Here is a 17,956-nt window from a genome sequence, read left to right as displayed (position 1 = left end):
CAAAAATTTGGAGTACATCAAGAGTGCTAAACGTTTGAACCCAGGACAGGCTTGGTGGTCATTATTCTTCACCAGATTTCACCGTCACGTATCACCCTGGAAATAAGAATGGTAAAGCCGACGCGTTTTCATGAAAATAGGAGCCAGAAGAAACTTCTTGCTGCCAGGGACCAATAAAAGAAAACAACTAACAGAACCCACACCATCAGGATCCCCCCAAACCGTCAATATGTTCCAGGATCTCTCCATCAGCGCATCATGCAATGGGTCCATACGTCATTGAGCTACGGACATCCAGGCATTCAGCGGACGGAGGAACTGGTACAGAATTCTTTTTGGTGGCCTGATTTAATAAATGATGTCTCTAAGTATGTCAAATCTTGCAGTGTGTTTGCACAGTCAAAGACACCATGAAAGCTTCCAGCTGGTCTTTTGTAACCCTTACCTATCCCTCAGCAGCCCTGGTCTCACCTGGCGATGGATTTCGTAATTGATCTACCCAACTCTAACGGCTACGCCACAATACTGGTAATTGTTGAAAGATTTTCTGAGGCCTGTCGTCTGGTCCCACTAGAAGGTTTATCCACAGCTATGGAGATGGCACAAGCTTTATTTCAACATGTTTTTCGAGTCTATGGCATTCCAGAGGATATCGTTTCAGACAGAGGATCACGATTCACGTCTCGAGTGTGGCAAGCTTTTTGCAAACAATTAGACATTAATGTAAGCTTAGCATCAGGTTATCATCCTCAAGCTAATGGACAAGTGGAGCTAGTAAACCAAGAACTTGGGCATTATATTAGATCCTACTGTCATCAAGAACAATAACATTGGAGTGAATTCCTACCCTGGGCAGAATATGCAAGAAACTCACTCACTCATCCACAGGACTCACCCCCTTAAAGTGTGTTTTAGGATATAAACCCCCCATGTTCCCTTAGTCAGGTGAACCTTTCGAAGTTCCGGTGGTGGAGGACTGGGTCAGAAGAACCGAAAGGGTCTGGAACAGCACTCATGTGAGGCTACAGAAGGCAATCAGAGCTCAGAAGATGCAGGCAGACCGCAGAAGATGTCCCCACCCAAACTATCAACTGGCTGAGAGAGTGTGGTTATCAACTCGAAATCTATGGTTACGACTGCCCAGCAAACAGCTCAGTCCACGGTATATAGGCCCATGTTGTATAATAAAATAAAATAGTAACATACAGGTTAGATCTTCAAGCTCATTACCATATTTATCCTTCATTTCATGTATCCCTGTTGAAACCTGCTCATCCTTCGTCCAGCCCCTTGACCAAGGGGACGTCCATGAAGAACACCTGGAGGTGTTATTGGGGGCGGAGTATTCTGTAACATCAGCCATCCATTCATCCAGCCACCAGAGGGAGCCATCTCCCCAATACTGACTGTGCTGTTCTTCTCTCTCCACTTCCTGTAGCTTTCTGTTAAAAGCCATCTCAGCAGTGCAGCACATTGCGAAGTATTGCCATATTGCCAGCTAATCCCTGTCTCTACGAAGCATTTTCTCACTGCCATTGTTGTTTCCATGTGTATGTTTAATTGCCTGTTCTTGACCTTGCTTTTTGGATTTTGATTCGGATTTGTTTGCTGAACAGACTTCCTGCTGTTATATCGACCCTTGTATGTATTTTGACCACGATTATCTACCATATCCCAGTGTGTGACGAGATCTGTAATAAACCTCTCTGCAAATGGATTCGAATGCTCAACCGAGTCAGTCTATGTTACACTATGCACCTTGGATAGTAATGCTTAGCATGCCTTATCCACCCCTGGCAGTCTTCAGATGAGATGTCTTTGCAGCCAGCCTACATTGCATGCAGGAGGGACATTTGATCATGTGGTCGATGATCTTATACTTTTCACCTCCAGGCAGAAAAGAAATCCTCAATGGGGTTGAGGAAAGGAGAGCATGGAGGAAGAAAAAGGGAATTAATTCTTGGATGGGCCACAAACCAATTTGTGATTGCATGTGAATGGTGGAATGTTGCTGTAAGGGAAACTTTAAGTCAATTTAGCTCAAAGGGAATCATTTAATCATTTAAGATTTTAATGGGAATTTGAACTGAATCACTGTTTGACGGCTGATCACTGAGATGGCCAGCGATTCATTGAACGAGCTGTATAACATCAACTCTCAATGGATATTACAGTTTTTCTCATTTGCTAAGACACTAAATGAAACTGGGATCCGCTTGATCTTCATAATCAGATTATTAGCACAGCAGAAGTCTTATCTTTCAAATGTGTTAACACTTTTTTCATATGTTTCACAGCTGATAAAAAGTACTTGCATAATTATAAATCTCTATGCACCTGTGTGAAATTCATTTGCACAACTCTCCAATCAGCAATCAGTCCTCATCCATATATAAAAGATGCCACCTCTGTGTTGAAATTTGCAAGAATGGATCAAAGATGCCATAGGCATGGAAGGAGAGCAAGACTCCAGAGGGGCACGAGGAAGAGGAGTTTGTATGCGTGGTGGAGGAGCTGTAGCAGCAAGAGGACAAACTCGAGGTCAAGTTTCAAATAAAATTCAGGCAACAATTATTCACCATGTCATCAATCACGGCTTGTCCTTTAGAAAGGCTGGACAAAGGGTCCAGCCCATTCTGAGCCAGAGAGTTGTGGCATCTATTGTCAGGCTTTTTCGGAATGAGAACCGGTAATTCACAGTGTTACTGTAATGTATACCACTGTGTATTTCAGGGATGTAGGGATGCACCGAATCCAGATTTTTGGGGTTCAGCCGAATGCTGAATCCGAAACCGAATACCGATTCCTACTCTCATATTCCATTAACACAGTAAAACACATTAATGAAGTAAACAATGTCCGAAGCAATGAATTGTTCATGTTATTTTATTTTAACTGTAAAAAAAATAATAAAAAAAATAATAGGCAACATTATGCAAGGATGACATGTGAGAAAAAACGTTTTTGACAATTACCAAGCTTATACCCAAGTCAGTGATGCACGGGTTGATCCAAAATGAGCGGGTGCCTGCGGTCGCCCGCTGGTTACGAGTCATTCAAAAATATTTTTAATAATATTCGGGTCGCGGTCGGTCGGGTCCTAGTACTAGACACATTTTTTAAATACATAGGCCTAAAGTTTATTGGCTGAATAACTGGTGAAGATGACGCACGAGATCAGTCTGCACATAGAGATGGAAGCATCAAAGAAGACTGCATGGGGAGCAACGTCGTTGTTTTTGGTAAAACATGATTTTGATGATTTCATTAAAGGGGGGGGTGAAATGCTATTTCATGCATGCAAGAGTTTTTTTACACTGTTAAAGAGTTGGATTCCCATGCTAAACATGGACAAAGTTTCAAAAATGAAGTTGTACGTTTGAAGGAGTATTTTTGTTCCAAAAAAACCTCTTCCGGTTTGTCACAAGTTTCGGAAAGTTTTTTTCGAGTATGGCTCTGTGTGACGTTAGATGGAGCGGAATTTCCTTATATGGGTCCTAAGGCACTTCTGCCGGAAGAGCGCGCGCTCCCGTATAGCGAGGCTGAGCACAAACATTTCACTGATCAGAGTGGTTCACTGATCAGAGCGGGAGCGTCGCGAAAAGTCACAAAAGAAGTGTGTTTTTGGTTGCCAGGGCAAGACAACCCTGCACAGATTACCAAAAGAGAAACAGCATTAAGGGACCAGTGGATGGAGTTTATTTTTACAGAGCATCAACAGAGTTGTGTAAGTGTTTGTTCCCTGCATTTCGAAGATGCTTGTTTTACAAACAAGGCCCAGTTTGACGACGGATTTGAACATCGTTTATTTCTTAAGGATAATGCAGTCCCAACGAAAAAGGGTCACGATCGTGTGTTGGAACCACAGGTGGTGAGTAAAACTGCTTCAAATATCTCTGTGTTGTGAACTGAGCTATCGGCGCGTGAGCACATCAAGTAAACAACATGCGATGTTGTCATCAAACTGCACTTTCCACATGTACAGCTTTAAAAAAATAAATAAAAAAAAGACGACATAAAGTGGAACTTAGTCATTTTCCAAAACCGCTAAGCAAATATATACAGTTTCAGTACATACCACATAGAGACGCATTTGCTGATGCTGCTCTTGTTAAATTTCAGCCTCTGGGTCTGTGTCACAGCTTCCAAATGCGAAAGCCTACTGGTGCTCGTGATTCTTTAGCTCCGCCCACACGTCACGCCTCTAGGCGCTCGTGTTTTTCCGGGAAAAATCGGTACAGACTATCTGTCTCTTATAAATATATTAAAAATAAAGACTTTTTGGAGTTATGAAGGGTGCAGTACTACTCTATAGGTACTCAAGATTAACAGGATATTGAGTGAAAACGAGCATTTCACCCCCCCTTTAAGTTTTGTTTTATAGAAAACTCTTTTTAAAAGATTTTCATTTTGTATAAATTGTATCTTAATTTTGATCAATGTTTTATCAATCAGTTGCTCATATTTAATAAATAAGAAGCAAATATAGGCTATAGCATAGCAGACAATGTAATAAGGTGCCGGCACAATCACTTGCATTGCATGTGAACTAAACTCAGCGTGTGCCTCACAGATTTGAGAAATATAGGCTATATATTACAGAAAGCTTGAAATGCCTGCTTTTAAACGAAAATATTCAAGACAAATATTCAAACCAAATTTGGCTACGAATAGAACAGTAGCCAAATATTACGAAAAATATTACGGAAGATCACACACATCTCCTGCATCATAATTACATTAATGTAAAACCTCTAATCTTTCACGTGAAATGAGAGTTTCGTTAAAAAATGTAAAACAAAAAAAAAACAAGACGCTCCGCATTAACAGGTGACAGCCGGTTGCGAGGGTAGGAACTAATGTCCCCAGCGGTACTGAAAAGTCTTTTACTGGGCACAGAGGTTTACTGGCACACAGAGGTATATTTCTGCCGTTTTTGCCAGCAGTGGAAATCGCTGCTGGTTTGTCTTCCACCACTGAAGAGGATCCTCTCTAAGAGGAATCAAAGGCTCAAAGAAAAAAACGCTTATTTCCACGTCAGCACCCAATGTGACTGGCTGGCTCTGTATTGCTACAGTACAAATCGTCCCAGCCGCTCAAGAATCCTGAACAGTTTAGTTTAGAGCAAACTGTCGGGCCTTGTTCCTCCTTATGTAAACACCTTCATGCAATCAACGGCCGCGTGACGTCGCTCAGTGCAGCGCAAGCCTAGGGTTCGGTTCCGGTAAAGTGAAAGAATAGAAGTAAAGTTTGACGAGAGTAGGTGGTGTTTCTTCTCATTGTGGCTAAGTAGCAGCAGGAGTGCAGGCCGAAGCACGCTGGAACCATGCTCAAAGAATGCTAAAATTGATGACTAAAACCATGACTAAAAGCAAGAGCTAAAAAGCCAAAGCTAAAGCAAAATTTGATGGTGTCCTGAGTATTTAACCCTCTAGTCGCCACGGTCGAGTTTACTCTACAAGATGCGGCACTGAATAAAACGGACTTTGTCAAATAGGGTGTCAAATAGGGTGTCAAATGTCATGCGACCTCGCCTGCACCAGATGCCAGACAAGTAATACTTCATCTCTGACTCAAAAAAATGTGCTGATGGTCAGAAATGTTTCAAGCAACCTGATTGAAACACATACATACTAAACATGAATATGAATCCTTAAGCTATTCAATAGTTATTAAAAATACTTACACAAAAAGTGATTATAAACATGATAGTCATATGTGTGGGTTTCATAAATGATATGGAGTTAAGCAATGAACTGATATTCCTTTATAAGTCCTTTTGAGTTCATTTTGGTGCATCTACATCTGTAAAAATCAGTTCCTCTGCCATTCCTTGACATAAGGAAGTTCTGTGGAGACCAGAGGTTAAAAGGCCCCCTTAGGAATTTCAGTCTGGTTGTTCTAGGTGGGGGGAAGTCAATTCAACAATCTTGTTTAATCTCATGGGTTTACATCTGATGGTCAGGCTGTGCATCTCTTTGACCATCAATCTTGATTACTTGATTATTTTCTTTTCTGAATTGAAATTGTCAACAATTGTTTTAATGGTGTTAATGTCGAAAGCTGTTCTGTAAAAGAGTTGATTGGTTAGTGGACTTGCTTATGACTTGTGGCACTAGGAATTGATTTACAACATCCTGTTACCTTTCTGAGGAATTCAGCTCATCATGTTTCAACCATGCTCCTGATCGAATATTTAATTTATCTGTTTCAGGTCTGATACGCTACACTACGTTGTCCCATGCAATCATAAACATTCTCATTTTTCCTTCCACTTGTTCCCTTTCTGCTTCTGGCAGCAGTTGTTGGTGGAGGTCATCTAAAAACAAAAGAAGACACTCTGTGTTGTAGGGACCAATCTGGCTTTTCTGCAGGACCAAACCAGCACTTGACATTCCAGCACTGTCATGATTCTGCCCTCGTGTCCTTGGTTTTTCCCTAGTCTTGAGGCAGGATCATGACAGACCCATGTTTTGTGTACAAGCACATGGCCTTGTCTTTGGGCCATGTGCTTGTGTTGTCTCGTTCCCTTGCCCCGCCCCCCTTGTTAACCTAGTCGTGTCGTGATTGCTATCTGTGCCACCTGTCGTGTCTTAATTGTTCCCCTATTTAGATCTCCTAGTGTGCTCTGTCTTGCGTCGGTTCATTGTTCATCACTTGTGATTGTACCACATTTGTGATTGTGATTGTTCCTGAAGAAGTGTTTTGTATTTCCGTGAGTGTTTGTTTATAGTTAGTGTTCCCGTGCTTTGAGTCTTTGTTTATCTCGTTAACTCAGTCCTGTTCAGTTATTTTGTATTTCCCTAGTCAGTGTTTTCCCCCTCGTGGGTTTTTGTTTTCCCTTTTTGTTAAATAAATCCTGTGTTTCGTTACTTCCTGTCTGCACCTGAGTTCCTCCCTTACCAAAACCCTGACAAGCACACATTGTGATATGTGCTCCTCTCTGACCTGGCACATCAGCTGTGGCCCTAATTCCAATTAGGTTTCATCGTAGTTGTTTTTTTTTTGTTTTGTTTTTTCCAGGTTGAATCCTGCGTCATCCGCATAAATGAATTCTTGTGGTGTCTGGTTATCCTCCAACTCCATTACATATAAATAAATCAAACACATGATGTTTAAATACTTTTCACTATTTGGGAATGTTTACAATAGACAATAGTGAAAGAAAGTGTAGAATAGTGTAAAAGTCATTTTAGAATCCGATATAGTGTATAAGCACCTGGACATATTGGTGTCGGAGTTCCTTGACCCGCTCACTGTTTCTTTCAAAGGGAACTGTGTACAACTGTTTCATTTGAATTCTGTGTTTGTTCAGAGTTCGAGTGATGATAGCCAGGCTGATGCTTTCCACATTCTGGAATACCAGGTTGTCCTGTACAAGTCTGGTCTGAATTTCTCTGAGTTTTATTGCATTTGCAGCAATGACCCAGCTTACAATTGCATGCTCTTGGTCTTCATTAAGCTGCTTTATTCTTCCCCAAGAGCAAGGAAGTCGTTGTGTCCTTTAGAAGAGCAAAGCTTATACATATTTGTATTTGTAGCTGCTGGTAGCCAGCCGTTATTGTGGTACATTACAACTGCAATTATGGCCCTCGTGAAATGCATTTATTACCTGTTGGTTTGTCACAAAATTTGGATAATGGAAGCCACAGTTGACTGTCTGAGATTAGGCTGGACTCTTTCCCCTGCCTCTCTCAGTGACAAACCATGATTTATCACATGTTCTATGATGGTGGCTCTTACTTCATCAGTGACAACAACTCTTACTCTCCTTTGAACTGCACCACCCATTCTTACTCCTCTCCCCCTATCTCTCCTTATCCCTTGTCCTAGTTCAACTAATCCTCTCCCTAGTCCACCTTGTCCTCTCCTTGGTCCAACCACTCCTCTCCCTAGTCCACCTTGCCCTCTCCCTGGTCCGACTACTTACTCCTCTCCCTAGTCCACCTTGTTCTCTCCGTGGTCCAATGTTCCTCTCCTTCGTCCAACTCTTCGTGAAATGTATAAAATGTAAGCATTTTAGAAACGCATTAATTAAGGACCGTCTCCTCCTGAGGAGTCATATACGGAATCGTTTCACCAGCAGTGCAGAGCTTGCTCAGGAACAGCAGCAGGTTGGTGTGAGAGCATCTGCATGCACAGTGAGGCCAAGACTTTTGGACAATGGCGTGGTGTCATGAAGGGCAGCAGAGAAGCCACTTTACTCCAGGAAAAACATCAAGGACAGATGGAAATTCTGCAGGAACTAGAAGGATTGGACAGCAGAAGACTGGTGCAAAGTTATTTTCTCTGATGAAGCCGAATGTTTGGGATATCTGGAAAATCAGTTGTTTGTAGAAGAAAAGGTGAGCGCTACCATGAGTCCTGTGTTTTGCCAACAGTGAAGCCATCCATGTGTGAGATTGCTTTTCAACCAAGGGAGTGGGCTCTCTCATAATTATGCCAAAAAACTCTGACGTGAATAAACAATGTGATCAAAACTTCCTACAAAAGGGACTTCCAATGATCCAGTAGCAGTTTGGTGTTGATCTGTGCATTTTCCAGCATGATAGTGCACCATGTCACAAATCAAGAGTGATAAAGAAGTGGCTTGAAGATTGTTACATTGAAAATTTGGATCTGGGGCTGGGCAACTCTATCCCTCTATCTCAATCCCATAGAGAACCTGTGGTCAGTCCTTAAAAGGCAAGTGGACAAGCAGGGTCCACATATTGTAATCAACTCCAAGAACTAATAATGCAAGAATGGATCACCATCAGACAGGATTTTGCCCAGAAGCTAATATCCAGCATGCCAGATAGAACTGCAGAGGTTATGAAGAACAAGAGTCAACACTGTAAATATTGACTCATTATATACATACATACATACATACAGTATACAAGAGGTGGTGAATTTTGCATTTATGTTAACAAAGCTTGGTGCGAACACGGTCATTGTTGGGAGACACTGCTCAGCTAACATAAAGTTTCTCATGGTTAAGTGTAGACCTTTTTATCTGCCGCGAGAATTTACTTCCATCATTATAACTGCAGTCTATATTCCACCAGATGCGAATGCCAAGCTTGCTTTGAACAAACTTCACGCTGCCATTAGTATACAACAGACTTCTCACCCGGAGGCTGCTTTTATTGTCACTGGTGATTTTAATCACCCCAATTAAAGGGGGGTGGGGGTGAAATGCTCGTTTTCACTCAATATCCTGTTAATCTTGAGTACCTATAGAGTAGTACTGCATCCTTCATAACTCCAAAAAGTCTTTATTTTTATTATATTTATAAGAGAAAGATAGTCTGTACCGATTTTTCCCGGAAAAACACGGGCGCCTAGAGGCGTGCCGTGTGGGCGGAGCTAAAGAATCATGAGCACGAGAAAGCTTTTGCGTTGAGAGCGTTTGGAAGCTTTGACACAGATCCAGAGGCTGAAATTTAACAAGAGCAGCATTAGCAAAGGCGTCTCTATGTGGTATGTACTGAAACTTTATATATTTGCTTAGCGGTTTTGGAAAATGACTAAGTTCCACTTTATGTCGTCTTTTTTTTTTTTTTTTTTTTTTTTAAGCTGTACATATGGAAAGTGCAGTTTGATGGCAACATCGCATGTTGTTTACTTGATGTGCTTACGCGCTGATAGCTAAGTTAACAACACAGAGATATTTGAAGCAGTTTTACTCACCGCATGCGGTTCCAACACACGATCGTGACCCTTTTTCGTTGGGACTGCATTATCCTTAAGAAATAAACGATGTGCAAATCCGTCATCAAACTGGACCTTGTTTGTAAAACAAGCATCTTCGAAATGCAGGGAACAAACAAAAACACTTGCACAACTCCGTTGATGCTCTGTAAAAATAAACTCCATCCACTGGTCCCTTAATGCTGTTTCTCTTTTGGTAATACTTCCTTTTAAACTAATACTTTCATCAGCGTGACACACACACACACACAATGCGGTCTCTGAAGACAAAGAAACCTGAGGATTAGAGTTGTGACGTTCGCGAACGAACTGATTCTTTTGAACGGTTGTCTTGCCCTGGCAACCAAAAACACACTTCTTTTGTGACTTTTCGCGACGCTCTCGCTCTGATCAGTGAAATGTGTGCTCAGCCTCGCTATACGGGAGCGCGCGCTCTTCCGGCAGAAGTGCCTTAGGACCCATATAAGGAAATTCCGCTCCATCTAACGTCACACAGAACCATACTCGAAAAAAAACTTTCCGAAACTTGTGACAAACTGGAAGAGGTTTTTTTGGAACAAAAATACTCCTTCAAACGTACAACTTCATTTTTGAAACTTTGTCCATGTTTAGCATGGGAATCCAAGTCTTTAACAGTGTAAAAAACTCAGTATACATGAAATAGCATTTCACCCCCCCTTTAAAGTCAGTGCTCCCCAAATTCCACCAGCATGTTTCCTGCCACACCGGAGGAGACAAAACTTTGGATCATGTTTACACAAACATTGATAGAGCTTACATCGCGACACCCCTCCCCCACATCAGAGAGTTTGATCACCATTCTTTGTTTCTCACCCCTAAGTATTCAGCCCTCATCAACCGTGTGTAGACATCAGTGAGGACCATCAAAGTGTGGCCAACTGGAGCAGACTCTTTACTTCAGGACAGATTTCATTACACAGACTGGAGTATGTTTGCTTCTCAGGCTGCCTGTGGCTTTCACATGGACATTGATATCTATACTTCCTTTATACTGTATTACATCAACACCACCACTGACAGTGTTACAACAGAAAAACAGATCACAGCATACCCTAATCAGAAGCCATGGATGAACAAGGATGTGCAACTTTTGCTGAAAGCCCTCAACACTGCCTTCAGGTCAGATGATGCTCAGGCCTACAGCAAATCCAGTGCTAACCTGAAAAGGGGCATCAAAAAGGCCAAGTACTGCTACAAACTGAAAGTAGAGGAACACTTTTCCAACTCTGACCCCCGACGCATGTGGCAGGGCATACAGATCATCAGTGACTATAAGTCAAGCAACTCCGCTCCAACGGTCACAGACATCTCCTTCTTTAAGGTATGTGGGAGGTCGAGGCGGTGCCCGCTGCTGTTCCGGAGGCCGAGGCGGTGACCGAGGCTGCTCCCGCTGCGGTGACCGAGGCAGTACCTGAGGCCGTTCCAGAGGCGGTGCACGAAGCAGAGGCATCTCACGTCTCCATAGGCAGTCCAAAGTCTAGTCAGGTGCCCATTGACTGTCCAGAGTTGAGTCAGTTCCCGTGACCCTCCAGAGTCAGGGCTAGTTCCTGCTGACCATCCAGAGTCAAGTTATGTTCCAGTTGTTCATCCTGAATCAAGTCAGATTCCTATTGATCTTCCCGAGTCACGTCAGGTGCCCGTTGACTTTCCCGAGTTGAGTCAGTTTCCGGTTGACCCTCCAGAGTCGAGTCAGGTGTTCATGGACCCTCCAGAGTCAGGGTTAGTCACCGTTGACCTTCCAGAGTCAGGGTTAGTTGCCGTTGACCCTGCAGAGTAAGGGCTAGTTCCTGTTGACCATCCAGAGTCGAGTCATGTTCCAGTTGTTCCTCCTGAATCAAGTCAGATTTCTATTGATCTTCCCGAGTCAAGTCAGGTGCCCGTTGACTTTCCAGAGTTGAGTCAGGTTCCGGTTGACCCTCCAGAGTCGAGTCAGGTGTTCGTGGACCCTCCAGAGTCAGGGTTAGTCACCGTCGACCTTCCAGAATCAGGGCTAGTTACCGTTAACCCTCCTGAATCAGGGCTAGTCACTGATGACCTTCCAGAGTCTGAACTAAGTACCATGGACTTTCCAGAGACAAGTCTAGTTACCGGTGATCTTCGAGGACTGAGTCAAGTCACCGGTGATCTTCGTCCTCCCATTGGGCTGACCACAAAGATGTGGTGGTCTTCCGCTCCGCCCTGGGGGACTCCGGCCTTGACCACGAGGACATGGTGGTCTTCCGCTCCGCCCTGGGGGGGTTTCTGCCTTGACCACATGGGTGTGATGGCCCTGTGCACTTAATGTTCTCCATGTACCCATGTTTTTGTTTTCATTTGTTTTTCTATTTATCTTCTTCTTTGGACCTGGCCCTCCGTCCCTCCCCTTCATCCTCCGCCGGTCCACCACCCTCCTGGACTCCTTGTTTTGTGTTACACTTTCCTGCCTCTGCCTTTCCATTCCATCTGGTTGTTCCGTCTCTGTTTTTTCCATTTTTCCTGGTTGTCCTGTCTTTTGTCTATCCATTCCACCTGGTTGTTTGTCTTTGTCTGTCCATTCTATCTGGTTCTCCTGTCCCTGTTTTCTGACCCTCCGTCCCTCCCCCTAGTCCGCCGCCGCTTCACCTCCCTCCTACCTCTTTTTTTTTGTTGGGTTTTCCGGGGTTTCAGGTGGAGCATCTGGGAGCTGCTCCGTACGGGAGGGGGTAATGTGACGCTGTCAGTCTCTGTTTTCCTGGGTGTTCCCTAGTGAGCTCACTTCTCCTTAGGCACTTCACCATAGGCACTTTAATTCCTCTAGTCTGGTTCTGTCTTCACAGTAATTGCACTCCAATTAAATCGCACAGGTCCTGACAATCCTTTTGTCATTAGTCTCCCTATGTATAGCTGTCTTTCTCTGTCATCTGTATGGAGTCCTTACCCTATGTGTCACATGTTCTCGCCTCCCGAGACTTCCCCTTTCCTTCTCGTTCATCCAAGTTTCCCTTTTCATCCGGTTCCCTCTTTTGGTTTGATTTGTCTCTCAAGACTGTTTATTTTGTATTTTCCCTTTGTTACAATAAATCATACCTTGCAATTGGATCCTACCCTCTCCTTGTGTTTTTCCCAAACTCAACCGTCACACCCTCTTGCTTGAGGGTGTCAATGATGGCCTTCTGGTCAGCAGTCTTACCCATGATTGCAGTTTTGAGTAATGAACCAGGCTGGGAGTTTTTAAAAGCCTCAGGAATCTTTTGCAGGTGTTTAGAGTTAATTAGTTGATTCAGATGATTAGGTTTATAGCTCGTTTAGAGAACCTTTTCATGATATGCTATTTTTTTTTTAGATAATTTCCTGCAGGGAAAGAAGAACATCAATCCCCAAGTACTTAAAGATTTGAACCAATGGAATAGATACAGAAAGTGAAATGGGATCAATTTTAGTATTGAGGGGAAGTAGACATGATTTACTCCAATTAATTTTAAACCCACAGAGAGATCCAAAATGGTCAAATAAATTCAACACATGAGGCACAGAACATGACAGCTTCACTATCATCATAGATATCTCCAGTATTGTCTACTTTAATATGAGTCCCATGCAGACAATTAAATGGAGTACTGCCTGACAAAGATTGTTATTGTGGAAAATAGGCGAATGCCTATGCCATATTGTAACTAGTTGTTAACGTATTTCGATGCTGTAGAACTGCCCATAAATAGTTCCATTCTAACTGGTCGAAAGCTTTGTGTGAAAGAACCACAATGATCTGACAAAATGGGACACCAGTTACTGCACTTATATAGACACACACAATGGGACACAGGTGGTGCTGTAATCAGGTGTGATCAAGGACCACGCCTACAGACATACACCTGCACACTAAACAAGCCAAGAGAGAGCCAGTGAATTCATGAACCGTGACAGTACCCCCTCCCCTAGGAACGCCTCCTGGCATTCCCAGACGGACTAACCTGTTGATTGTAATCATCGATCAGGGAGTGATCCAGAATATCCCTAGCAGGAACCCAACTTCTCTCCTCCGGACCGTAACCCTCCCAGTCCATCAAATATTGGAATCCGCGTCCCCTCCTTCTCAAATCCAGAATACAGTTAACCGAATAAGTGGGTTCCCCATCTACGAGACGTGGCAGGGGAGGAAACGGGACCGGCGGGTTAATGTTTGAATGAAACACAGGTTTTATTTTTGACACATGGAAGGCGGGATGAATTCTCCTGTACACAGGAGGAAGTTTGAGGTGGACTGCCGTCGGACTAATGATCTTGGTGACAGTGAATGGGCCAATAAATTTAGGAGCCAATTTATTAGATACGGATTGGAAAAGAATGTTATTAGTAGACAGTTACACTTTTTTTAAAAACGACATATACGGGAGGCTTTGACCGGTGGCCATCAGCCTTGATGCACGCCCCCACCTGAAGCAGACTCTCACGGGCTCTTCTTCAGGTGTGACGGCACCTCTGGATGAAGGTGTGAGCGGAGGGGACCGCAACTTCGGATTTCATACTGGTAAAAATTGATGACTGGTAACCTAAACTACATTCAAATGGAGAAAGGCCCTTGGATGACGCTGGTATGAATTGTGGGCGTACTCCACCAGAGTTGTTGACTCCAAGAGGAACGATTCTTGGAAACCAAACATGGCAACACGCTCTCCAAATCTTGGTTGGCTCTCTCACTTTGTCCATTGCTTTGGGGATGAAATCCCAAAGATAAACTGACACTCGTCCCCAGTAATTTAGAAAGTTCTTTCTAAAATTTTTGACACAAATTGGGGACACTTGTCAGAAAGCACGTCTGTTGGGAGACCATGTAAACGAAAGATGTGATCTAATCCATTACTGCTCCATGGCGGAGGGTAATTTAGGCAAGGGAATAAAATGAGCCGCCTTTCAAGAACCGGTCCATGTTGATCAAAACGGCCGTCTTGCCCTGGGAGGGCGGTAATAAAATCTAGAGGGATGTGGGACCAGGGTCTCGAAGGGACTGACAGCGGTTAAAGTAACCCATCTGGAGGTCGATTGGAAGTCTTACCAGTGGCACAAACTGAGCTAGCCAAAACAAAACTTTGGATGTCGCGAGTCATTAATGGCCACCAGAATCGTTGCTTTACCAAAAAGGTGGTGCGATTAACCCCTGGATGACATGCTATGCTGGAACAATGGCCCCACTGAATGACGTCAGACTGATAACCCTCTGGCACAAACAACTGATTCAGTGGGCAGTCTGGCAGAGGCGTTACCCCTTCAAAGGCCATGATGACCTATAATTCGACCTCCCACCTGACAGTGGAGACAATTAGAGTTTTGGGCAAAATACAATTGGGAGTAGACGGGTGTTCAGAACAATCAAAAATACAAGATAAAGAGTCAGGTTTGATGTTCTTAGAGCCTGGGCGGTACGAAAGAGAAAAATCAAAACGACCAAAAAAAGTGCCCACTGAGTATACCTAGAGTTGAGTATTTTGGCAGTTCTGATATATTCTAAGTTCTTGTGATTGGTCCATACAGTAAAAGGTACCCCTGAGCCTTCTAACCAATGTCGCCATTTCTCCAGCGTGAACTTGACTGCCGACAACTCTGTTACCAATGTCATTGTTATGTTCAACAGGTGATAAATGATGAAGAAAAATTATAATAATAAAAAATAAATTAAACATGCAGGGATGCATCTTGTCGTCTGTTTGAGAATGTTGGGAAAGTACTGCACCTTGCCCGACCTCTGATGCGCCGACCTCCACCATGAACTGACGCGATAGAACAGGGGCAACGAGGATGGGAGCCAAAATGAAGCGACTCTTGAGTTTGGCAAATACAGCCTTCACTGTATCGAACCACCTGAACGTCATTCTGGGGGAGGTCAAGGCGGTCTAAGGTGCGGCTATTGGCTGTTGTTGCGAATAAAACGATGATAGAAATTGGCAAACCCCAGAAACCTCTGTAGGGCCTTACGGGAATATGGACTTGGCCAATCTATCACAGCCGTAAACTTTTCATGATCCATACGCAATCCCTCAGACGAGACCATGTACCCTAGGAAAGGAACAGACTGTGCATGAAAAATGGATTTCTCCACCTTGACAAAAAGCCCATTATCTAGCAACCTCTGAAGCACTCGTCTGATGTGCTGAACATGATCCTGGAGAGAAGATGAAAAAAATCAATATGTCATCCAGGTAAACATATGAGCTGGTCAACCATATCTCTCAGCATGTCACTGATGAGTGCTTGGAAGACTGCTGGGGAGTTGGTCAGCCCAAAGGGCATGACCAAGTATTCAAAGTGCCCTCTAGGGGTATTAAACGTGGTCTTCCATTCATCACCCTCCCTTATGTGGACCAAATGATAAGCATTACGTAAATCCAATTTTGTGAAAATGCTCCCTGTAACCGTTAGAAGGCTGAAGACATCAATGGAAAAGGATAAGTATTCTTTACTGCTATGTTGTTCAGCCACCGGTAATCAATACGCAGTCGCAGAGATCCATCCCTGCTTCCCCACAAAAAAGAACCCCACCGGAGATGAGGAAGGACAAATGAACTTGGATGCCAGAGAATCAGAAATATATTTCTCCATAACCTCCCTCTCTGGAAAAGAAAGTGTATATAACTTGCCTTTAGGCGGAGTCTTACCCGGTACTAAGTCTATGGTACAGTCGTAAGGACGATGAGGAGGTAGAGAAGCAGCCCGGGACTTACTGAACACTTCCCTCAGATCCTGGTACTCCTTGGGCACGTTAGACAAATTCACTGCCTTTTCCTGGAACACAGAAACAGGCACAGATGAACAAGCAGACACAAGACAAGACTTATGGCATGGGGTACTCCAAGCAGACACGGAATTGTGTAACCAATCGACACTGGGATTGTGCAGAGTGAGCCTGGTGTGACCAAGAACTATGTGTTTCACAGGTTAGTCCATGAGGAGGAATGTAATGTTCTCGGAGTGACTGCCAGAAGTAATGAGGGTTATGGATCCGGTGATATGAGAAATGTAGGGGAATTGCTGTCCATTAAGAGCATTGACGGATATCTTGTGAGTGAGGGGGAATATGTGTATGTGGAGTTGTTGAGCCAGTTTAAAATCCAGACGGGATCGCAGATGGGGCTGACCGTGTCCTCTCTGTCCATGCGAGTCTTCTGCCTGCGAGAATGGGTTCACTGATGGAAATGGCTCACGCGACTCAAACGCGCATCGACCTTTAATGCCGGTTCCTGTATCCTGATCTTCCCACACCACCATTCCCTACAGAGCCACCTTGCCTGACAGAAGGGTGAGGACAAACGCCACCTTGGTGAGAAATACATAGTGCAACGGGTAAGGAATGCCCTTCAATACTCAGGCTCATCTGAGTATCCCTCTGGTGTGGGTAAACGGGGCTCTTACTGATGAGATGGCTCGGGGGAAACTGGTAGAATTGGCGGTGGGGGTGGCTCAGCGGGGCTTTTCAGATGTTGGAGTAGTAGAGTGAGTTGGGACATCTGTGCCTCAAGAGCTTGGATCACTCGACCTGTTCTGGCAATGCCTTCCTCTTGTCGATCCATCCTCGCCATGCTGCGAGAAGTGAATCATTCCAGTTAGTAGCGCCTGCTGCATCCATGATGTGCTCAGATCATTCTATCACGACACAGAGGCAGGATGCAAGGCAATTTAATGACAAGATATATAATATGTCAGGCAAACAGACTATAAGGAATAATAAACACAGATGGAGATTAGCGACGATAACAAGCTCTGATGGTGGGTGACGCAGGGACCTCGGTGGACAACAGTGATAATCCTCGGTGATCCAGTGCTGTAATCCCAGTTAAATGCTTGTGATTCCGGTGCGGGGAACAAGACACGACGAAGAACAACAGGGGGAAACCACAATCAAACACAGCCAGGGGAGAGAACGGAACACAGGGAAGAACCGCAATGATCTGACAACACAAGACATCAGTTACTGCACTTAAATAGACACACACAATGGGACGCAGGTGGTGCTGTAATCAGAGGTGATCAAAGAGTACGCCCACAGACACATTACTGCACACTAAACAAGCCAAGAGAGAGACAGCGAATTAATGAACATTGACAGAACTAGCCTGTTCATAAATTTCTCTAGACGGCGAGATAGTACTTTAGCATTAGTCCCCATTGAGTTCGGACCTTACCGCCATGTTTTTGCTGAGTGTATTGTTTGAGAAACAACGTTGATTATCTCTAGTCAGATTCTGGTGCTGTGATTCCAGTTTTCTTTTTGTGTCTTTTTTTTTTCTGA

The sequence above is a fragment of the Carassius auratus genome, chromosome 40 (assembly GCF_003368295.1).
Source record: "Carassius auratus strain Wakin chromosome 40, ASM336829v1, whole genome shotgun sequence".
Taxonomy (NCBI): domain Eukaryota; kingdom Metazoa; phylum Chordata; class Actinopteri; order Cypriniformes; family Cyprinidae; genus Carassius; species Carassius auratus.
The sequence above is the reverse complement of the archived record's forward strand: the minus strand, read 5'-3'. Positions refer to the sequence as shown.